The sequence below is a fragment of the Vigna unguiculata genome, chromosome 8 (genome assembly GCF_037176805.1).
Source record: "Vigna unguiculata cultivar grain cowpea cultivar isolate G323 ecotype 2 chromosome 8, ASM3717680v1, whole genome shotgun sequence".
Taxonomy (NCBI): Eukaryota; Viridiplantae; Streptophyta; class Magnoliopsida; order Fabales; family Fabaceae; genus Vigna; species Vigna unguiculata.
Window position 1 is genome coordinate 12208695 of NC_140799.1, and position 13247 is coordinate 12221941.

The 13247-nt window shown below is 36.6% G+C and overlaps 1 pseudogene; it reads left to right on the forward strand.

The window, feature by feature from the left end:
* Positions 1-262: 262 nt before the first annotated feature.
* LOC146884155 (uncharacterized) lies at positions 263-2091 on the forward strand (annotated as a pseudogene).
* The last annotated feature ends 11156 nt before the right edge of the window (positions 2092-13247 follow it).

The following is a 13247-nucleotide window of genomic DNA, read 5'->3' on the forward strand; positions in this document are numbered from 1 at the left end:
CCAAACATAATTCCATACCTAAGAACTACTATGAAGAAAAAAAATTGTGTCAAGTCTTGGGTTGAAAGCTGAAAAGATTGATTGTTGTGAAGATGCATGCATGTTATATTACAAGGTTGATGACCAATTAACAGAATGCAAGTTTTGTCATTGTTCTAGGTACTTACCTTATAAGGGTGGCACATGAAGACACAAGAATGTTCTAGTAAAAAGAATGTTCTACTTGCCACAAATCCCAAGATTACAACGACTACATGCATCAATGGAAACTGCTAAACCAATGAGATGGCATTACGAAAATAGAATAGATGATGGTGTTTTGCGACATCCATCCGATGGAAAAGCATGGAAACACTTTGACAATGTATATCCAGATTTTGCTCCTGATCCACAACATATAAGACTTAGTTTATATTCTGATGGTTTCACTCCTTATGTTCAATCTTCTACATCCCCTTACTCTTGTTGGCTTGTGTTTGTTACTCCTTATAATCTACCACCTGATTTGTGTATGACTAAATCATTCTTGTTTTTAACATGTCTCATACCAAGTCCAACAAACCCAACATAAAAAGTTTATGTGTACTTGCAACCGCTTATTGATGACCTCAATAAGTTGTGGAATGAAGGTGTCATGACATATGATGTTTCCACAAAAGAGAACTTTCTTATGTGAGCTTCATTGATGTGGACAATAATGATTTTCCTGTTTATGCCATGTTGTCTAGTTGGGGGACAAAAGGAAAATTAGCATGTCCTCATTGTTTGAACAACACAAAAAGCTTTCACATTAAACCATAGGGGTAAAAATACTTGGTTTGATGATGAGGTCGAGCGTGATGAACATGGCAAGCTCATTATTACACCCATCGGTAAAGAGTAAGTTTCTATGTTATTTAATTTTCCTAGTAAATTATGTACTTAATATTAAAAAGTGTCCTGGTTTTTCTTGTAGGTGGATGCCTAACCACCATGCCAGTGAGCCAATTGGACAGGCAATAAGGACACAGTTCAGGGGCCCATACCATCATTATGACAAGGTCCCTGAAGATGTTCAACTTAAATTGTGGATGTACTTTATGGTAATAGAATATAATTGTTATGAATTATGATATTATATAGCACTTATCACTTTATTACTTTCTATTTTTGCATACCCATATTACTTGGGCACCTGAGCATGAGTGGCATATTCAGAAGGTCTATGAGGCAAAAGTCAAAAAATGCATATCTGATATGCTCACCAAAGCTAGGAATAAAATGAGAAACCTAGCTGGATGGGTGAAATAACTTGGACTTAGTTTCTTGACTATTGGGAGAGTAAAGAGTTCAAAGACATATCCTCTCAAAATAAAACAAATAGAGCTCCAATTAGAGGTGGAGAACTACATTCTACAGGTCACAAATCGCACCTTGAGATTGCATTGGGACTCGTAAGTTTTCTGTAACACGTAAAAAAATTGCTTACAATGTTATTGAACATTTTATATGATTGGTGATATAATTTTACTAATTGCATAACTTTTCTCAGGAGCGAAAACATGGGTGTCCTGTGAATCCAGATGAGTTGTTTCTTGTCACTCATAAGAAGAAGGATGCTTGGGTGTATACACGTGCACGTGAAGTATATGTAGGTTGTCAACAGTTGGTTTAGTTTTGTTTAAGTCTATACAATTCTAACACTTTTCAAATATTATGAATGAGTAGAAGACATATCATCAGCGTATGCAGGACATGGAGACGGATAGTTCTACAGAAACTACAACAACAACAACATCAAAGATTCAATGCTAGAAAGATGTTGCTAGAAGGAAAAGTAGAGGCAGAGTTTATGGCACTAGGGACTTGGCTGCAAACATTCATCATGGTGTGTCATCCCTTACTCAACCTTCTACTTTGGCCCGCACAATTCATCCAAGACTGGGATAATTAGTTCAGACAAAGAGGCTTCTAGAAGAAGTAAAACAAGCCATTATGAGAGCTGATGAAACTAATAAAAAAGATGCTCTTATTCAAGAAGAATTGAGTTTGATCAAGCAACAATTAGCCATGATGTTGGAGAAGCAGGCTGCATACAGTTCAACAGGCATCAGTCGCGTGCATCCACATTATGATGAAGACTTGGATGATCATCCCATTCTTTGAAGAAGGTACATTTTGTTTTCAAATTGTGTATACATTTTGTAAAAGTTTACTTTCTTAATTATATTATAGGATACTCATAAAGTTGCTTTAGAGATTAATCTCTTACATTTTACTTTTTCATTTTTCAAGTTTCAATTGTATCATTCTCTCCTTCATTGCGGATTATAGCTATGAGGTGGCTGCTAGTAGGTTCTACTACCAACAACTACTATAAGTTAAGCAATATAGGCTAATTAGGAGAACTTAGAATGAAATGCTAGTAGACTTGTAATGTCAATATTGGCACTTTTTGTTTGACTGTAATTTGATCTTAGACTCCAGGAATTTTGTGTGACTTTAATTTGATCTAATTAAAGTCACAATTAAGTTAATTTTATGTTTGGAATTTCAGTTGTAAATGAAAGAAATCATATGATGAATTGTTGAATTAATTAAATTGCTTGAAATTTGTTTGGATGGGTATTCAACGTAGGTTTAGGTATCGGATGTAGGTTATGGGATGTGCCTAGAAACAAGTTGTTCATTTCAAATTACACAGCCATTTGCGTAGGCTTAGCCGACGCTAACTATTAAAAATCTAATTGTTTGTGTCGGCCAGACCCACAAAAACAACCACTCACAGATCTGCGTTCCAGTCATGTGTAGGCTTGTGTCTCATGAAGTCTTCCATGGTTACTGGGCGAGTAGGTGCCACCACGGCTCTAGGCTGGGCTGCAATAGGTTGCATCACGTCTACCATACGATGAATGGCATGAGCGATATCATAAACTCCAAATGTGTTCCTCCTCCTTCGGTTAGCCACAGCCTGAGCACGCCACATTTTCAACTGTTCACATTAACAGCTCTAGTTAATACTTATACAGTAGAAAATTTCACAACATGGCACACAATAGTCTTGCAAGCGAAACACGATAAGCTCGCTCCCCATAGACCCCAAAAATTATTTTGAAAACAAAGCTTTGATACCAAATGTAACATCCCTACCAGATATTACGGATTTAAATAATCAAATAAAATAAGAAATTAAAATCTCATAAATTATAAATCCATTTCCCAAAAACACAAAAAATTTCAAACTTTATTCAATCATAAAATAAATTGAATCCAAACTTTATAAAACTTAATTACAATTTCCAAGTTTAATAATGTAAATTATTACAACTATTCCAAAACATAATAAAACTCTGATTAAAAATCTGAATCCCATTCTAGCCCCGCTCCGTCTCTAAGCCTCACTAGATCCACCTGCAATATCATCTGCTCCCGTGTACCGCATACACGATCATCGCCAAACACAAGCAGATGGGGTGAGCTAACAAAATAAACATATATACATATAGCACATTTATATATCACACAATCACACCAAAGGAATTCCTTCCTTTGATTCCATACCACATGGCCACAACCATGTTAATCGTGTTCTACGTCTTCTAGTGAGTACCTCAAGATGTCTTGCTGCCATACCTATCGACTACAACTGATAGAGCACGTGCGGGAAACCATGCTACGAATCATACACTGCAACGCCAGGTGGAGTTTCCAATACGAACATAGTTCGTAACTTCCCAAGACTACCAAACTCGTCAACTAATTACTGAGGAGGGCAATCTATATGGACCCATCCGTACTGGCCACAACCAGCACACTCACACCGACAACACTCACCAACCTGAGCCTCAACTCAAAAGTTTCACATGTTCATCCGCCATCCTGAGCCACAACTCAAGAAATACCACGTGCTTAACCCCTATCCTGAGCCACAACTCAAGGGATACGTTTCGAGCCACAACTCAAGGAACAGTAGCAAGACGACCTTTAAGGCATCACTAAAGCATTGTAGATTACACACGTCAATAGTAAGAACACCAAAATTGTTGCAGCAAAATCGCCCGGTGCAGGTCACGTAGCGTCAAGCACTGCCTGCTTCCAGACCGCCTAACGGGGGACATGTACCGCCAAGCGCATAGCGCCTCTGAACCACCATTATTGTAGACATCGCCTGGTGAAACTACACTCATCGCCAGGCGCACGCGTTCCAGGAGCCCACTATTTGGTGGCTATCGCCTGGCGGATCGACTACCATCGCCAGGCACCACCCCTTTCTATTGCTCTCTGAACTACAGCTACCGCCTGGCAGTTCCAAACCTGCCGCCAAGCGCTGCACCAGTAATGCAAGGTTACTGGTTTGGCACACTCTTAATCAGATCCCATCCCTTTAGTCTAGTAATTGCACACCTTCAAGTTATTGAAGCCTTTTATATGTGTGTCTAAATTAATATATTTATATACCCCTAAACCATAACCATCATAATTCACAACTGACCAACTACGATATCATTCAATTTCTCTTAAGGATGCAACCTCCCTCTAAGCTGAACACATATACATTGGCACACAACCAGTTCAATTATCGTTTTCTTGTCTAATACTTATGTCTACCGTGCTTGCCTATCAAGATAATTACTACCTCAAGGAATTCCCATTTAATTCATGTTATTGGTAATCTTTAATAACATACAACCTTAGGTTCCTAATAGACTTTCTATAACGACTTGGAACGCAATATCTTGATCAAGTAAATTCACTACCACGAAAGTTTAGTCAGTTTATTGTTCAATTCATTTCAATCACTTAGACCTTACCTATGGCTTCTCACCCTTAACATCACAAGTCATGAGCTCCTTGTCCAACATCAAACTAATTCCCCTATATATATTTTTCCTTATGATCAGGTTCACTACCAAATGCACGTCTACACTACAAGCCAATCTGCTCTGCCAAGTCGACCATCATTCTGCTGGTTCATGCATGTCACCTGGCGGCAATATGCCTCCCGCCAGGCGGTGTATCAGTTTCTGGGAAAATCCCAAATTCTGTTACACCTTCATCCCTTCCCAAAGTTTTCAAAACGCATTCCGCCAATAATTTTCATAATTTAACATTCAGTTGTGCATCCTACGCTAGAACTATCAATATAGGAGAGTGCCTACAAATTCCCAACTACAATTTGAACCTTAATCCTTATCAACCTGAAAATTACCAATTTCACACCCTAAATCTCATTCACATTGTTCCATCAAATTTATCCATCAAATATACTAAATTCAAGGACGTACAACATCATATCATCTCTTAACAGCTAACATTTGATTTCCCCCCGATCAATTCATGCCAAAACGCCCAAAACCTCAAAATTGAGCTAACACGGCTTGTGTTGCCTGGCGGGTGTTCATCACTGCCAGGCCCTTCAAACAAACCCAGCAAACTGGGTGCGCAACCAACCGTTGCCTGGTAGTTAGGTTCGCACCGCCAGGCGGTTCCATCTCTGGAACCCAGAAACATGCATAACAAGATGAGGCGCCTGACGACAGTTCATCATCTACCAGGTGGTTTTTAGAAAATTTTCAGAAACCTAGAATTTACGAGTTGAATCAAAAGGAAGCATGTAATTTCAAATGACATATTATGCAATTATCACAACAACGTATAAATTTCAGGTTCAGCTCCCCTAACCTGGTTTCCTTAGCTTATTTTGGCATTGTTGTAATGTTCCCCCTTGATCACCAATGATCTTCCTTTGACCCTATCCCAATGCAGCTCCTTTCCTCACTCAATCATCACCAAACTCTCAATTTTTGTACTCCTCTCCCTATACAGCAATAGCAAATGTAGAAAACCTCTCCTCTCACCTAAATTTTCCCTTATAATAGTGCCTTAATGATGGATTAATATACTAAAACGAAAATGGCATTAAAAGTGGTATAATTGCCATTCAAAGTCCATCATTAGTTGTTTTTCTAGCCCCTTAGGGGGCCTTCACGTGGTTGCTAGGGTTCCCAACCCTTCTCTTCTTTGCCAAAAAGAAGTTTAGTAAAAAGAAAGCTCAGTTTAAGTTAACCAAGGTTCGAACCCCTAACAATGCCTATGTCAAATCAATGCACAACCGTTCAACCAATTCATGTTTTGTGATGATTAATATAATTCTATGATTGCATTATCACTCAACATGATCAAGCATATTATTAAAAACAATAATAATTAAATAACACACAAATGGCATACATAGGATTTGAACCCAAGTCCTCTCATATAATTAAGTACTCTCAACCACTTGATCTAGTACTTATCCACATCATACATGTCAGTATTAAATGTCATAAAGGCTCTCATTACCCGCATTTATTAATTAATTATTTATTTATTTAATTAAATTCCACGGGTCTTACAACAAGCATGTAAAAAACCTTTGCCAAGTGCTCTAAGATGCACTAAATGTGAAGGTTATGGTCATGAAGCACATCAATGTTCTAATTGGAATGAAACTTACATGACCAATTAAGACCTCAAGAATTACATGCTATAGTTGAAAAGGAGGAAGAAAAGACATTGCAAACATTAGATGTCTTGAAAAGAGAAAGAAAAGAGTAGAAGCTAAAGCTAGCACGAGATAAGGAAGAAAAAGAAATGAGAGAAAAAGAAGAAAAGAAAAGAGAGAGAAGAAAGAAAGAGAAGAGAAAGAAAAGAGAGAGAAAGAAAAGAGAGAAGAGAAAGAAAAGCGAGAAAGAGAAGAGAAAGAAAAGAGAGAAGATCAAAAAGAGAAAAAAGAAAAAGAAATAAAAGAACATCTTTATTTGTCATTAGAAGGAAGTACTAACTCATCTCTTCTTGTTTTGTTGCCTAGTGAAGATTTGTTTATCAAGGAAAAATGGCATCAAAAATGGAAGGAAGAACGAATGACAGAAAAGGAAGGCACAAGCTTAGAACTCAATGAACCTGTGTTTGCCACTCTTTTAGCTTGCTTATCAATTACTTTGGATAGTCAAAGAAAAATTCTTTTAGTTTGGATATAAGCTTGGCAATATATGCACATCACATAGCTTGTTTATCCATTGCTAAAAAATCCTATGGGCAACCAAATTCATACCTATATTTTATTGTTTATATGCACAATATTCCTTTCTTTTTATTTTAGCAAAACATCTTTGTTATAAAATTGTTCTATGTTTTTAGCAAGTGGTTATTTGACGCTGGAGGAAGACCTTCAATCCTTTCATAATAAGGGATTTGTTTCTTTCCAAATTTAAATCTCATTTTAGTAGAATTTCTATTTTGGATTATTTTATATTTATGTTTATGATTTATGTTTGTTTTCGTGTGTAGGATCTTCAAAAATTCGTTATCAAATTCTCTCCAAGAAGGTGAGGATGATGATAAACTAATCAGGTCTAAAGAAACAACTTAAGAGAAAGACCTCCTACAAGAAATCATCCACCTTATGGAAGGACAAAGAAAAATTTAAGAAGGAAGGAGCTACTTTTAACACTATCAAACATAAGGAGAAGGAATCTTCAAGTGGTACGATTTTGAGGACAAATTCTCTACAAGATGGAGTGTATGATAGATGACTATCCCTTGATCCAATACAAAGGATAAGGGATCTTCAAGTGGAACGAATTTGAGGACAAATTCTCTTCAAGAAGGAGGGTGTGATAGAGAACTATCTCCTGATTCAATACAAGAAGAACTTGAGGAGGAGCCCTTGAAATTTAAAGGACATGAAAGACATGAAAATCATGGCTTGGAGCACAATTATAGAATAATTTTAGGAAATTAAAAGTTTTGTACTTTTCTTTATTTTTCTTTATTTTATAAGCTCGTTGGGCGAACTACTTTCATTACATTTTCAGTTTATGTTTTTGCGTTTTTTGGGCTTTGAGCTTTCCTTTTGGGTTTGAAGGTTTCTTAAACAGTTGTGGTCTATATATACTTGGACAAAAAACAAAAGTAGACACCTTGGTTATCAATAGATAAATTTTGAATTGAATAAGAGAGGATTCTCTTGGTTCTTCGATTAGAACATTGGTTCTTGTTAAAGACTGACATCTTTGTGGTGAATTTTCATTTGACTTCTCAATCTGCTAGATTGTGACATCTCCATCTTTGTCTTATTCTACATTCTTCTATGATTTTCTTTGTTTATGTTATGGTAGGAATTCAATTCATAAATGCTCGTACTCTTTCCTAGATGGTATAAGACCATCATTAACGAACATCATAACATTGTCAAATTGTTGAATACGCATGAAGCTAGGGAGGTAAATGCATTGCGCATACAATCTACCACACGTCAACCACAAAGAACAACATATTTTTTTCACATCTTTTATCCTTGTGACACTATACCCCTGCCACCTTCTTCTAAACCTTTTCCTTAGTAGTGATAAATTTTTTCTTCTTTAAACTCTTTTTGATAAATGACAAAAAAGGGAAGTGAAGAGAAGCGAAGAGGAGAAATACAAGGCGACTTGGCTTTTCTAGAGTTTTTTATACTAGAGTTTTTCAAAGATTTTCCTTCTTTAGTTTTAAATTCCAGTATTTGAGTACATTTGCATTTGATTTGAATAATGATTTAATTGAGTTTGATTGCTTTTGATTAATATTTCGTTGTTAGATGATCTTCTAAAATGTACTTTGATATCACAATCATTTTTATACACTGATACCTAAAATTATAACTATTAATCTTAAAATATGATATCTTGGCTATGAATTCCAATTATTCACACTCTAATATTCTTTTAGATGTGATTTTTATCTCAAAAGATTAAGGGTTAAGTATGTTTTTAAGTGTGTTTATAATCCTTTAATCCAATTACGTTGACTTTTTTCAACATCTCGAATGTGTTTCATGTTAATATTGGAGTTGCTTACGCCATTTGACATATTCTCGACTCAATATTTACTAAGAAATGCGTTCGAAACTTAAAAAAAGTTAACAAAATTAGGTTAAAAGGACTATATTCATTCATTTTTAAAGTTTAGGAACCAAAATTTATCAAAGTTTCAACCAGGGACGAATTCCAATTTTGGGTCAAAGTTCAGGGACTAAAAACATACTTAACCCAAAGATTAATTTGGCCATGAGCTACCAAAGGTCCAAGGTGGACTAAGTGGAAGTCAACATTCCTTCCTACACCTCATGGATCCAATACATCCAAGGGCTAGGAATGCTTCCTCCTTTTCCAAGGCATCATCCAATGGCCATGAGCCTTGCTCCTTCTCCAAGCCATCTTCCACGGCCAAGATTGAATGTCGTTCTCATCCAAGGGCTAAGAGTGTTTATGTGTATTTGCTTTCATATAAAAGCCTAAATTTTAGGCTATTGTAATCACTCTTGAAATTTCTAATAGAATGTTTGTGTTGAGATCACTCCACTCTTCTATTATTTTGAGAGCATACATGGCTAACCTTCTCCTTCATCTTCTCTAGCCACCTTTCATACCATAGCTCTACTTCTACTCTTCATCTTCACCAAAAACCTCCATTGTCGAGAGCTCTTCTTGCTTTTATCTTCATTTCCGTTGCATTTCATCTACTTCTTGGTGTCTTCCATGGATCTCCTTTCTCTCCTACAGCAAGGATCCATCAAATGGTATCTAGAGCCATCCAAGCCTTTGGTGCATCCATCCTCTTGGTTTGGGTAAGGTTTTTGGTCCATACTTGTGTTTTGTTTCAATTTCAATCTTGTCTCTTCTTCTCCATTGTTTTTCTTCAAGTTTTGTTGTCTTCTTCATGTGCTTGCTACCCTACACTGTTTGACATTAAGGCTACATGAATCTCCATTAATTCATCTTGTAGTACTTCTTGCTTCATTGGTGCAAATCTGTTTTAGGTTTCATTTTCGTTTTCCAGCAATTGTTCTTTTATTCCTTACTGTTTTTCTTCATTTTAATCGGTGCATCTTTTAATTTTCAGTTTCTTATGTTGTGTTTTGTCTTAAGTCATGTTTAAGCACTTTAATTCATCTTAATTTTCATTCATATGGCTGAATTCTGCACTTGCTTGATGAGAACCAAGTTCTACATCACATAAAATGAGCTATGAACTTCAAGTGATGCTTGTGGATGTGTAAGGCAATGGTCTCACTGTTTTTCATCCATTTCACCGATAAGATTGTGCTTTTGAGTGTTTAAGATGTTCTTCTATGATTCATACTTGATTTTAAATCATAATAAAGTTCATTCATCTTGAATTTTCATAGAACATCTTACAATTTCCGTGAACAATTATGTTCCAGTCTGTTTTTCCAGTTTTCACTGCACACACACCTACTATTTGAGATTTTTCATGACTCACTGCCTAGTCCAAATTTTAATCTGAATTTTTCCTCATTTAGCTAACATCCAGACAAAAAATATAAAAAAAGAATCATTCAAAAATGTTGAGTACAAAAAAAATGAAAAATCTGCGAAGTTGAGGCAAATTTTCACATTTTCTAGCGTAGTGGTCTCGGGAATTCTCTGTTTTACTGCTATTTTGTGCGTTTTGTGGTGCTTTTAAGTGCTCTTTGTTATTCTAATTGAATCCTTGATTGTGTACTCTATATTGCCTTGAGTTTGCCTTCAACAAAAGCAGAATTTATTCCCTCAATTTGGCACAAAATTGTAATGAGTACTGTGGTTGCTTCTGAGCACTTTTTCTTCTCTGTTTTCAGTTTTTTTTTCATCTATTCTAATGCATTTCTAGGTTCTTTTTTGTGGTGCTTGCCTTTCTTTCCAGCCTTTAATTTCTTGCTTGTCACTTCTTGAATCTCCTTCTAGTCATGTTTCATTTCAATTCTCTTTTGGTTTAGCTTTTCTTGCTTTCTCCTTTGTTTGGGTTCATATACTTGACTCTTGGTTATTGGTTGTGATTGATGATGCTATAAAGTTTAGAATGGTTTCTATGATTTGGTAGCATCTTAGGTGGTGGATATTGAAGTAGAATTTTAGCTTGTGTGCTTATCCTTTTCCTCACCTATTGAGAGTTTTTGACCTGTTTGAGAGTTTGTGCTAACTCCATTGCTTGGTATAGTTTTCTTGCTGTTTTGTTTTTTGGTGCAGGTTTGGTAGCTGTTTTGGCCTTAAAACCAAGACTATAGTTGTTGTTTTGCACTTCATTTTGGTGGCTTAAGGTGCTTACAAGTGCCTTACTTGGTGGTGGTCTTTGTTCAAATCAAAAGAAGGCTACAAGCCAAGCTCTTGACTCTTGATTTTGTGCAAATTGGAAGCACTTTGGCAGCATATTTGGAGTTGCATTGTTTCTTATTTTTGGCTTTATTTCTTTGTACTTTGTACTTTTTTTTGGCACATCTTATTTGGTACCATTTTGAAGCCTCCTTGATTGTGAAATTGCATCTTTTGAGCATCAAAATTTGAGATATTAAGTGGCTTGAGGTTGCTTCATTTTGAGTACCAAATTAGTGAACCAAAATTGCTTTCAAGTTCTCAATTGTATCCATGGCCTACTTAGGTGTCTTAGGGAACCAAAGGTGTTCAATCCCATCTCCTAAGTAGAACCTTTTTCATACTATAGTGCAACGTTTTAGTAAGTGAGTGTGTTGAAAGTTTTAAGTGCTTTCTCACCTTGCTTTTAGGCCGCATAGTTAGACGCTTAGTGGTTTAAATTTGTGAGACCAAAGTCTCTAAAATTTTTGCCATTTAGGGGTCCGTTCTTAGTGTTAATCTTTTTCTTTTCTTTGAGTATTGTTTGTGGTTGTTTGTGCTTAGTGTCTCAAGTGATTCTACTTATTTAGCCTTAGACAATTGTGTGATCTTTGAAACCTTTTGCAAGTACATCTTGGCAAGGATTGACCTTGGTACTTAAGAAGTCTTTTAGACTCACCTCGCCTAACCTGGAGGTCTACTTGTGCTTGGTTTCCTCTTTCACCATTTTGTTAAAGTTCTAAGTTCTTTCAATCACCATGAGCACTAGAAGGGCTACTCGTGCTAGTACCCAACATCAACAACAAGTTGATGAAAACAACCTCCACACAAGTGGTGATGAGGAGGTTGAGGTTGATCCTAGAGTCCTAAATAATCTCTCTCAAGAGGTTAGGGACCTTAAAATTCAAATGGCTTCCATGCAAGCCAGTCTTCAATTAATTGCCAATCAACTTAACCTTTTCAACCTTTATACATGTGCCTCTCCTAGACCTTCTCGTGCCCCTTCAAGGCATGAGTATGATTTTGAAGAGGAGGAAGATGAGCGCATCAACCTTAGACAATCGCCTCGTGTGAGAAGGCAAAGGCGCATACCTCCTCATCCTAAAGAAGTCAAAATTGATTTGGCTCATGTCTATGGAAAGGATAATGTTGAGGTTTTTCTTGATTGGGTTGTAAAAGTGGAACAATTGTTTGAGAGTCATGTTGTGGAGGAAGAGAGACGTGTGTCTCTAGCTACTCTTAGCTTTCAAGGGCATGCTCTTAATTGGTGGACTTCCTTAGTCCTCCAAAGAAGGAGAAAAGGGCTACATGATATTGAGTATTGGAATGATCTTAAGGAAGCCCTTCATGCCCGCCATGTTCCCTCATACTACAAAAGAGAGCTCTTGGACAAGCTCCAAAGGCTCCAACAAAGATCTATGTCTATAGAAGAGTATAGACAAAAGATGGAGCTCTACATCATGAGAGCAGAAATTGAAGAAGAAGAGGAACTTACCATTGCTAGGTTCTTAAGTGGACTCAATTACAACATAAGAGATAAAGTTAAGTTGCTCCCCTACCGCAATTTTAATGATCTTGTTCAAATGAGCATCAAGGTGGAGCAACAACTTTTGAGACGTCCTTCTCGCAAGGACTCTCCCTCTTTTTCTAAAAGTGATTTTCAAAAGAAAGATTTTTCAAAATAAAAAGAGTTCACTGATAAGAGCCTTACAAAGATAAGTGACAAAGGTGAATCCTCCACCAACAAAAGAGGTAGTGACATCAAATGTTTCAAATGTTTAGGTAGAGGTCATGTGGCCGCCCAATGCCCTACCAAACGCACCATTGTGCTTAAGGGCAAAGACCTCTACATTAGGCAAGAGGAGTCATCTTCAAGTGACTCTGACACTTCTCATTCTAGTGATTCTCAAGAACATTCATATCTAAATGAAGGGAAACTTTTAATGATTAGGAGGCTTCTCAATAACCAACCTAACCTTCCTCTCGATGATCAAAGAGAAAATATTTTCCACACAAGATGTGAGGTTTTGAAAAACACTTGCTCTTTGGTCATTGATAGTGGGTCTTGTTGCAATTGTTGTAGCACAAGATTGGTTGAGAAGTTGAATTTGACTT